The sequence below is a fragment of the Helianthus annuus genome, chromosome 10 (assembly GCF_002127325.2).
Source record: "Helianthus annuus cultivar XRQ/B chromosome 10, HanXRQr2.0-SUNRISE, whole genome shotgun sequence".
Lineage (NCBI taxonomy): Eukaryota > Viridiplantae > Streptophyta > Magnoliopsida > Asterales > Asteraceae > Helianthus > Helianthus annuus.
The window spans coordinates 129,152,748-129,161,605 of NC_035442.2; the positions used below are offsets into that span (position 1 = coordinate 129,152,748).

General features: G+C 41.0%; 1 long non-coding RNA gene across 1 annotated transcript in view; it reads right to left on the bottom strand.

Annotated features, from left to right (window-relative positions):
* Positions 1-1,731: 1,731 nt before the first annotated feature.
* LOC118483328 overlaps positions 1,732-8,858 on the bottom strand; it is a 33,848-nt gene continuing 26,721 nt past the window's right edge. The window contains exon 3 of the long non-coding RNA XR_004870354.1: positions 1,732-1,961. This is a non-coding gene — a long non-coding RNA (uncharacterized LOC118483328). The remainder of the gene's footprint in view (positions 1,962-8,858) is intronic.

Here is an 8,858-nt window from a genome sequence, read left to right on the forward strand (position 1 = left end):
CGCTTGCGTTTACTCATGCCGTCCGGCATGATATTATATTCGACCCGTTCAACTTAAAAATAGTTGAACATAATTTATTCAAAATTTCTAATTACATTATCTTGTCGTCTTTTAGTTATGACTCAAAGCCCAAGTCTTTTAACCTTCCATCCGAGTTCTCGTTTCTCGGTTTACGCATGTGTTAAATTCTTACCCATCAACCGGGTGTTTTACCGAAGTCGTTATTATTGCAACCCTCCCGGTATGCATTAAGACCTCACTTCATTTTTATATTCCAACCTTGTCTTCAAATTTGACGTTTTACAAGAACGACCCGTTTAGAGACATATTCGCGTTTTCCGGGTTTGAGTGTAAGTGCACTCCCTCCCAATGCATATCTTGATCATTCTACATGCTTATATTCTTCGGGTTCGAGTGTAAGTACACCCCCTCCCAATACATGTCTACATCATTTTACATGTTTGCGTTTTCTGGGTTTGAGTGTAAGTACACCCCCTCCCAGTGCATATCTTAATCGTTTTACATGTTTACATTCTCCGGGTTCGAGTGTAAGTACACCCCCCCAATACATGTCTACATCATTTTTCATGTTTGCGTTTTCCGGGTTCGAGTGTAAGTACACCCCCTCCCAGTGCATATCTTAATCGTTTTACATGTTTACATTCTCCGGGTTCGAGTGTAAGGACACCCCCTCCCAATACATGTCTACATCATTTTACATGTTTCCGTTTTCCGGGTTCGAGTGTAAGTACACCCCTCCCAGTGCATATCTTAATCGTTTTACATGTTTACATTCTCCGGGTTCGAGTGTAAGTACACCCCCTTCCAATACATGTCTACATCATTTTACATTTTCTTTGTCCCTTCTCTCGGGTTCATTATCCTAATATAATACGCTTCCGTCACTCGGCTGTGCGTTTACATTATGATCAAATATTTTGCTTATCTGATTCATTTGGGTACTTTTTAATTTGTCCCACTCGCCCCGTCCTTACTACATCGGGTGTAAGCGTGTCCATCATAAAAAGTTCATGGTACCACGTGCTCACCACTTACTTGGCCAGAGTAAGCGATCAACACCTAGTATACATGGCCTTTTTATAATTTTCACATTACACCCAATGTAAGTAATGCCTCTATTTGTTTCTCTTGGAAACAATATCCCGGATAGGTTTTCTATTCGGGGTTTTCCAAGTTTTCAATCTACATATGCAACTTTCAATCTCTACGTATTGTTGCATATTACTATATGTGCAATTAAATTTAGAATGTGCACCTGGTAACGCTTGCCCTGTCAGGCTTTTCTTGCCATTAGCCTTGTTCGCGATCGCTGCGTGATTAGGTCCTTGGTGAGTATGTTCTACTTGTCTTACTTTGGACCGTTCCTCCGTCAAGTCCGCAATTTGTTAGACTCCCGCTATCTTTAGATGCGAGTGTCCTTCAACTAAAACATTTACAAGAGTTAATAATATCAACTTCAGTAATCGCCCGTATTATAATACAAGGCTTTTTCTACTATATACGTCAACGCGCGTATTTTCATCAACTATATCAATCATTTTAATTAGGGTAATGTGTATTACACGATAACCCTATGTGTTGTTTACAACACTTTAACACGCTAAACCATTAACATACTTGTACTTACCGGATTTGCGATCAAGCCTCGAACCGAACACTTTATTCTTTTTAACCTTGAGCTCTGATTACCAACTTATAACGCTCGTCTGGTTTTATTAATATTTTAATAATAAGATACACATTTTTATGCTAAAATGTGTCTTTACAAAACTTGTTATACCAACATTCCCAAATGATTACAACATTTCAAAAACAATTTATAAGTGTTTACATAATTCACTTATAACAACACAAATAAGATTTGACGCGGAAGCTTCATTTAACGTGTGTTCGGTTCTTGCTCGCCGCTTGATCTTCATCTGGATTAGGTCCATCTTCACCTACGGTCAAAACCATGTAAATAATTAGTTTTGACACTTTAATAATCGAGTATAAACAAGTTCCGTGCTTAACGTAACAAAACAAGAAATTATTTTTGTTTTGTTTTCAGCCCCTTCACCCGGCCGTGTCAAAAGGATCACCCGGCCGTGTCAGCTTAACATATATTTTTCACAGCCCAGTCACCCGGCCGTGTCAAAAGGTCACCCGCCCGTGTCAACTCTGCACTTTTCTCAGCCATTAGTTCTTACCGAAACGGACATAACTCTCTCGTTTTTAATCCGTTATACACGATTCTTTTTCCTACGCGTCCGTAATTTAATTCTCCATCATATGGAGTTAAAATCCGACATCCGGATTGTTTTGGTCAAAAATTACCGAAGCAATTAAGTGATCAAATTAGTTAAGTGAGGTAGTGTGCTAAAAAATGTGTTGAAAGTATGCTAGTTATGTTGTTTGGAAGAACAGTGTTCAGGATACGGCCCAGGATATTGAGCTGTGTCCACGATCAAACAATGAGCAAGAAAGTAAAGTAAATGACACGAGATGTACGAGGAAAGCCCTTGATCAATCTAGATCGCCGGCATAAAACCTCGGGAGCTGACAATCGCAGCTGCCTTGTTCTTCTTATTGCTTTAAACTTCAGGATACAGTGCAGGATATAGATCAGATCGCTAAGTGTTACAATGAATTTGTGTGAAAGTTGCGAGAGAGCAAGTGTCAGAGTGTAGCGAGTGTGGTTGTGATGTCCTAGTTGATCTGATATACGCACCTATTTATAGTAACGAATTACAAACAATAATCCCTACAAATATGGGCTACTCCGAATATTCCATTATGAACGTTATGGACCAAGTAATACGGTTTCAACGTCTTCCATTGAACGACTTGGACCGAGTCTTCCGTGGAACAGGTCTTGTTAACGTTACTAGCTTCTAACCCACGTGCCTGCACATAATCCATTAGTAATCCCGAGGATACCATTCAGGATGTTACCAATATCCTGAACTAGCATCCCGGATGTAAACAGATACAACATAAACAAGATATATATCAAGATACTTTCCAGGATATGGGCTCAGAATTTCACCCATAACAATTGTCCCCAAAAATGTTACCGTTTGATATCCTAACGGTTACATTTTTTCACAATGGCCGAGGCAATTAAGAGATAAGGCTATTGATATGACAGCTTTCAACCACCCGGCCTATATTTACTCATCATACCCTATATCTTCTCATCCTCATCTTCATTTAACCTTTACCGAAGAGAAAAAGGTAAACATTTCTCTCCCAACTTCACTTTTCATTCTTCCCAATATTCCGGTAATAATATGGCAAGGCAGACAAGATCTAGCTCCGGCGACTCTGCTCCCACGTTCATCCATCAAAATATTCTCCAGGATCCGGAGAAAGAAATATGCACTTTTGACGGTGCACACTTGTCAGCCCTTAAAACCTCCGGCATCTTCCCAAAAGGGACGGTGTTCCGGCCGTTTGATCGGGAAATCCGATCAGATATGATTTCCGACGAGTGGTTGTGTTTTAATGCCTTTCCTTTCACCTTAGGGTTGCAATTTCCTTTCTCGGACTTCATCACCGAGTTCTTTAATGTCACCAAAATCTGCTTCAGTCAGACAATGCCAATGCTTTGGCGAGTCTTGTCTGTTCTTGATCAAATCAAGAACAACCATATCCCTGATCTTTCTGTTCATGACCTTCCTTTAGCATACCGACTTAGGTGCCACGGCTCTTGTCGATTCTTATTTTACTCTACTTCCAGTGACCCATTAATCCTCCGAGCCACCAGGAATGAAGAGGAATGGGAATCCAAATTCTTTTTTTTGTAAAAAGAGATTCAATCCCTGGTGGAGCGGATTATACGGTGAATTGGTTGAAGAAGGGTAGGATTTAGGGTTTAAAGATGATCCTGCCTGTTATCCTGCTTTATATCCTGAACTGACTTTGTCGTTTTCTTGTACAGCTGATTTTAGGAAGCTAGCACCTCCTCTTGCAGATTCTCAAAAAAGAATAGACGCCATCAGACTCCTTCCAGAGGCAGAGAGAAGTTTCAACCCATCTCCACCAACTCCAAGCCCTCTTTCAAGCGTAAACATGTCTGGTAAGGATCCTGCAAGATATCCTATACATACATGTTTTTATTTGATATTTTTAGGAGAGGTTTAGAATTTTACTCCCTGTGTGCAGATTCCAGCAAAGTTCCAGTCTATCTAGATCTCGATGAACTTGACAGTTACCCAACTCCAACCATAGTCAAGAAGGAGGCTCCTGCTGCTACCAGCTCCAAGCCACTCCCATCTCCCAAGGCCAACCCAAGGACCCGTGCTTCCACAGCGAAAAAGAGGAAGGGTCTCGAAGTCAGTGCTCCAAGCTCAGAAGGGTTCTCCTATGACGAACTCAGCTTCACTGATTCCTTAGAGCCAATGACATCCTTCCTTAACAAGGTAATATCCTGACACATATCTTGCATGTATATCCTGCACATATATCCTAATAGGATATCCTGATAGGATATCTTAGTCATTAGACACGTATATTCTAACTTGTACCTGTTATTGATGTGCAGGGCCTCCAGCATTTGCTCCACTTGTATAATGACGCATGTGGCACTGTTGCACTCCATGAAGCCAGGATCAAACAGCTTGAGAGCACCGTTGCTGACCAAGGTGCCATTGTTGAAGCGAAGAGCCGGCACTACGAAAGCCTGCTGAAGAAGGTCACCCAAGAAGCTGAGGTCAAACTTGCCACCGTTCAAATGGATCATGATCAAGCCATGATCAATTTCCGGGAGGGAATCAAGACTTCCGCTATCGTCTCCCTGTTGCAAGCACGCATCAAGGTGGCCTACGAGGCCAAGGAGACGGGTCTTGTTTGTCCATCTTGGCCAATTGAATCCTGGGTGGCCAAGTTGAAGGAACTCGGGGGCAAAGCTGTGCCATTTCCATCTGAAGCCGGTGAGTCTTCTAAGTCAGCAGAGGTGGTGGATCAGGCTGGAGACAAGAAAGATGCTGGAGCGGATGCTGGTGAGGATGCTGGACAGGATGCTGGTGCTGAGAAGCCGGGGAAGGCTGGAGAGGATGCCGCTGTGTGAGGGCATCTGAGTGGGCGATGATGGATGTTGATGCTTAGGCCGGAGCCCACTTTTTTTTAGATTTGATGTTGGTCTGTAATCCCTAAACAATTTACTTTTCTGCACTTTACTTTTCTGCACCTGAACAATTTACATTTCCTGCATGGCTTTTGAACAATACAACAGTTGGAGGTGGATGGGTCTCGGTTTGAGATGAAGCCTTCAACTGTTGGGTAAATATGGTAATGGACTATTAGTGCTCTTAGTGGATGGGCTTTGTTTTTAGGTGAAACTAAGAGCACATCTTTTGATATGTTAATAATATAACTCCTCTTTTGACTTTATTATTGTTGTTATAGATTTTACTTGTGAAAATTGTTTTGTTTGAACATTTTTGAGAATATATTACAAACGTATCCCGGTAGATATCCTGAAAGATATTCCGATAAGGATATTAAAATACAACCTATTAGTTGTCTAAATAAAAAGGAGAGATCATACCAGAGACTCTTAGAGAATCAATTTCAATTCTCCATTATAAGCTTGTCCCCAGTGCATACTTATAAATCTGGATCCATCCTTTGAATAGTACAATGTATGTCCCCTGTGCTTGACACAGAAACACAAATGTATTCATATTTTGACTCGAATGAATTCCAAATACCCCAGGGCAAAACCCTTGATATCTTGAAATGAACCCTTAGTATACTGGGGATAAACCCTGAGTTTCATGCGCTACAGGCGGGAGTGTATAAACTCCAAGACTTAGAAAGGTGAAAACCTTTAAACCTTAGAGAGTATGAAAATACTCTTTCGTGAGAGAGGGTGATCAATCCTCATATACCTTTAGGATTCAGGATATAGCCAACAGTAACGAAATTATCAGCCACTTTTACATGGACTGGTCCCGCCACCTTGAACTATCCCTGAATAACTTGCGCTCCAGGCGGGGTGTTTAAACCCAATTCGGGAGAAAGGTGAATACCTTTAAACCTGTGAAGGGATCAGTATCCCTTAAACGTGAGAGAGGGGGCCAGTCCTCTAATCTTTCGAGCTATCTTGAGTACACATCCTGGAGCTATATCCTGGAGCATATGCTGCAAAACAGTTGTAAACTAAGGTGGGTGTTAGCTTGGCTAACACCCCTCCGATGCCTAAGTCAGTATTGGGTCCAAGATAATAAACAAATATATTTAAAAGAGATAGAATACATACCATTCTGGGATAGAAATTAAATTCTATTCTTACTTGAAATAGAGCTTTAAGTGTATAGCATTCCAAGACCTTGGTAGCATATCCCCTTCCATATTCTTGAGTCTGTATGCTCCTTTCTCTGCTTCTGATTCAACTTCGTATGGTCCTTCCCATTTCGGAGCTAACTTGCCATCGGCAGGATTAGTAGTATTCTGAAAAGCCTTTCTTAGCACCCAATCACCAACTTGAAATCTCCTAGTCCTTATGTTCTTGTTATATGCTCTGGATATTCTTTGTTGATATGCTGCCATCCTTAGCCTTGCTGCGTCTCTTTTTTCGTCTATGGTATCCAAATCTTGACATAAGGTTTCAGGATTCTGCTCAGGATTCTGTAGGATAGATCTTGCAGTAGGTATCGCCATTTCCGTTGGAATTACTGCTTCTGCCCCGAATACTAAGGAGAATGGGGTTTGGCCGGTTGCATTTTTTACCGTTGTCCTGTCAGCCCATAACACAAAGGGTAATTCCTCTGCCCATCTTCCTTTTTTGGCTCCAAGTCTCTTCTTCAAGTTATTCACTATTATCTTGTTTGAAGATTCAGCTTGTCCATTCGCTTGAGGATGTACCGGAGTAGACGTTATCATTTTGATTCCCCAACTCTTGCAAAAGTCAGTAGTCCTTCTGCTTATAAACTGGGACCCATTATCACAAATGATTTCAGCTGGTACTCCAAACCTGGTCAGGATATTCCTCTTTATGAAGGATACTACTTCTTGGTCTCTAACTTGAACAAATGCTTCAGCTTCAACCCATTTAGAGAAATAATCCGTCATTGCCAGCATAAAGACTTTTCCTCCCGGAGCTTTTGGTAACTTCCCTACTATATCCATCCCCCATTTCATGAACGGCCAAGGGGACGCTACAGGATATAGTGGTTCAGCTGGTTGATGCAATATGTTACTATGCCTCTGACATGCATCACATCTTCGAGCATATTCTGCAGCATCTTTTCTCATTGTTGGCCAATAATAACCTGTCCTCAACACTTTTGAAAATAATGACCTGCCCCCGGTATGGTTACCACAATCCCCTTCATGTATGTCCTGAAGTACTTCTTTGGCTTCAGGATCCTTCAAGCATCTCAAGTATGGTCCTGCAAGAGATTTCTTGTATAAAATATTATTTATAATAGTGAATCGTGATACCTTCATCCTAAATGCCTTAGGATTTTCATCTTCGGGGATTTGTCCTTCCTTGAGATATCTCATAATTGGAGTTGTCCAGGATTTAGGATCCTCTTCGGGATATACCACTTCAGGATCTTGAATACTTGCTACTTCCTTATGCTGAGGATCCGTTGCAGGATACAGGATATGTAATATCGGTATTGGGATTCCTTCTGGTATCCTGATTGATGACCCCAAATTTGCCAATGCGTCTGCTTTAGCGTTATCCTCTCTTGGTACCTGTTCAAGTGTAAAAACATCGAAATATCCTGCTAATTTTTTAAGAATACCGAGGTATTCCATTAGTTTCTCACCCTTGACTGCATAGGATCCATTAAAATGATTAGTAATTAACAAGGAATCAACATATACTCGCAAATTCTTGATATTCATACTCTTAGCCAATTCTATTCCTACGATTAAGGCTTCGTATTCTGCCTCATTATTAGTAGCAGGGAATTCACATCTAACAGCCTGGGGTATTATGTCCCCCTGTGGCGATTTTTGTAGTATACCTAAGCCTACACCCCTTACATTAGATGCACCATCAGTATATAGTATCCAGGATTCTAAGTTTTCTCCTAATTGTTGTACTTCTAGGTCTACTTCATTTTGAATATCACTACTGAAATCAGCCACAAAGTCTGCTAGAGCCTGAGACTTTATTGCATTTCTAGGTTCATATATTAAATCATAGGTGTTAGGGCTGGATTTTTACTATAAGTGATCCTTATACGTGATCCTAACCAGTGATCCTTGTTTCTTTGGCAGGCAGTGATCCTCAGCCGGACTTCAAGATCAGGATCATGGGACGTTATGGTGATCCTTATACTAACGGTCACCTTCGCTTACTACAATATTGTTTTGCAGGGACATCTAGCAGGATATGCTCTAAAGACCATGATCCAGGGACGCGTCTTCACAAATATGGCAAGAGCTAAATCAGAGATAAACGTTGTACGAGATATGGAAACATGGCTTGATCTATGGGCAGCAATTTAGGCTAGATTATCTTTATTTCTAAAGGGGTAATGAGCTGATATCTAGTCATTTTACCTAAAATAGGTCACCCACACATGTATAAGTACCACTCTTCTTCATTCGGAAGAACACACACGACAAACGACACAACTCTCAAACACCTAGACACTCAGTGATCCTTGTACTCAGCTCATTACTATCCGAAGTTGTAACTACATTTTTATTATATTGAAGTTGGTGATCGGTAGTTGCCATCACCCGAGGTTTTTTATGCCGGAGATCATACATTGATCAAGGGCTTTTTCCTCGTATAAATCATTGTGTCTTTGCATCCTTTATCACAGAAGTGATCCTTTACTTTCATAGTTAACCAAGCATCATACCCCGTTTACATAAAGTTTGGTTAC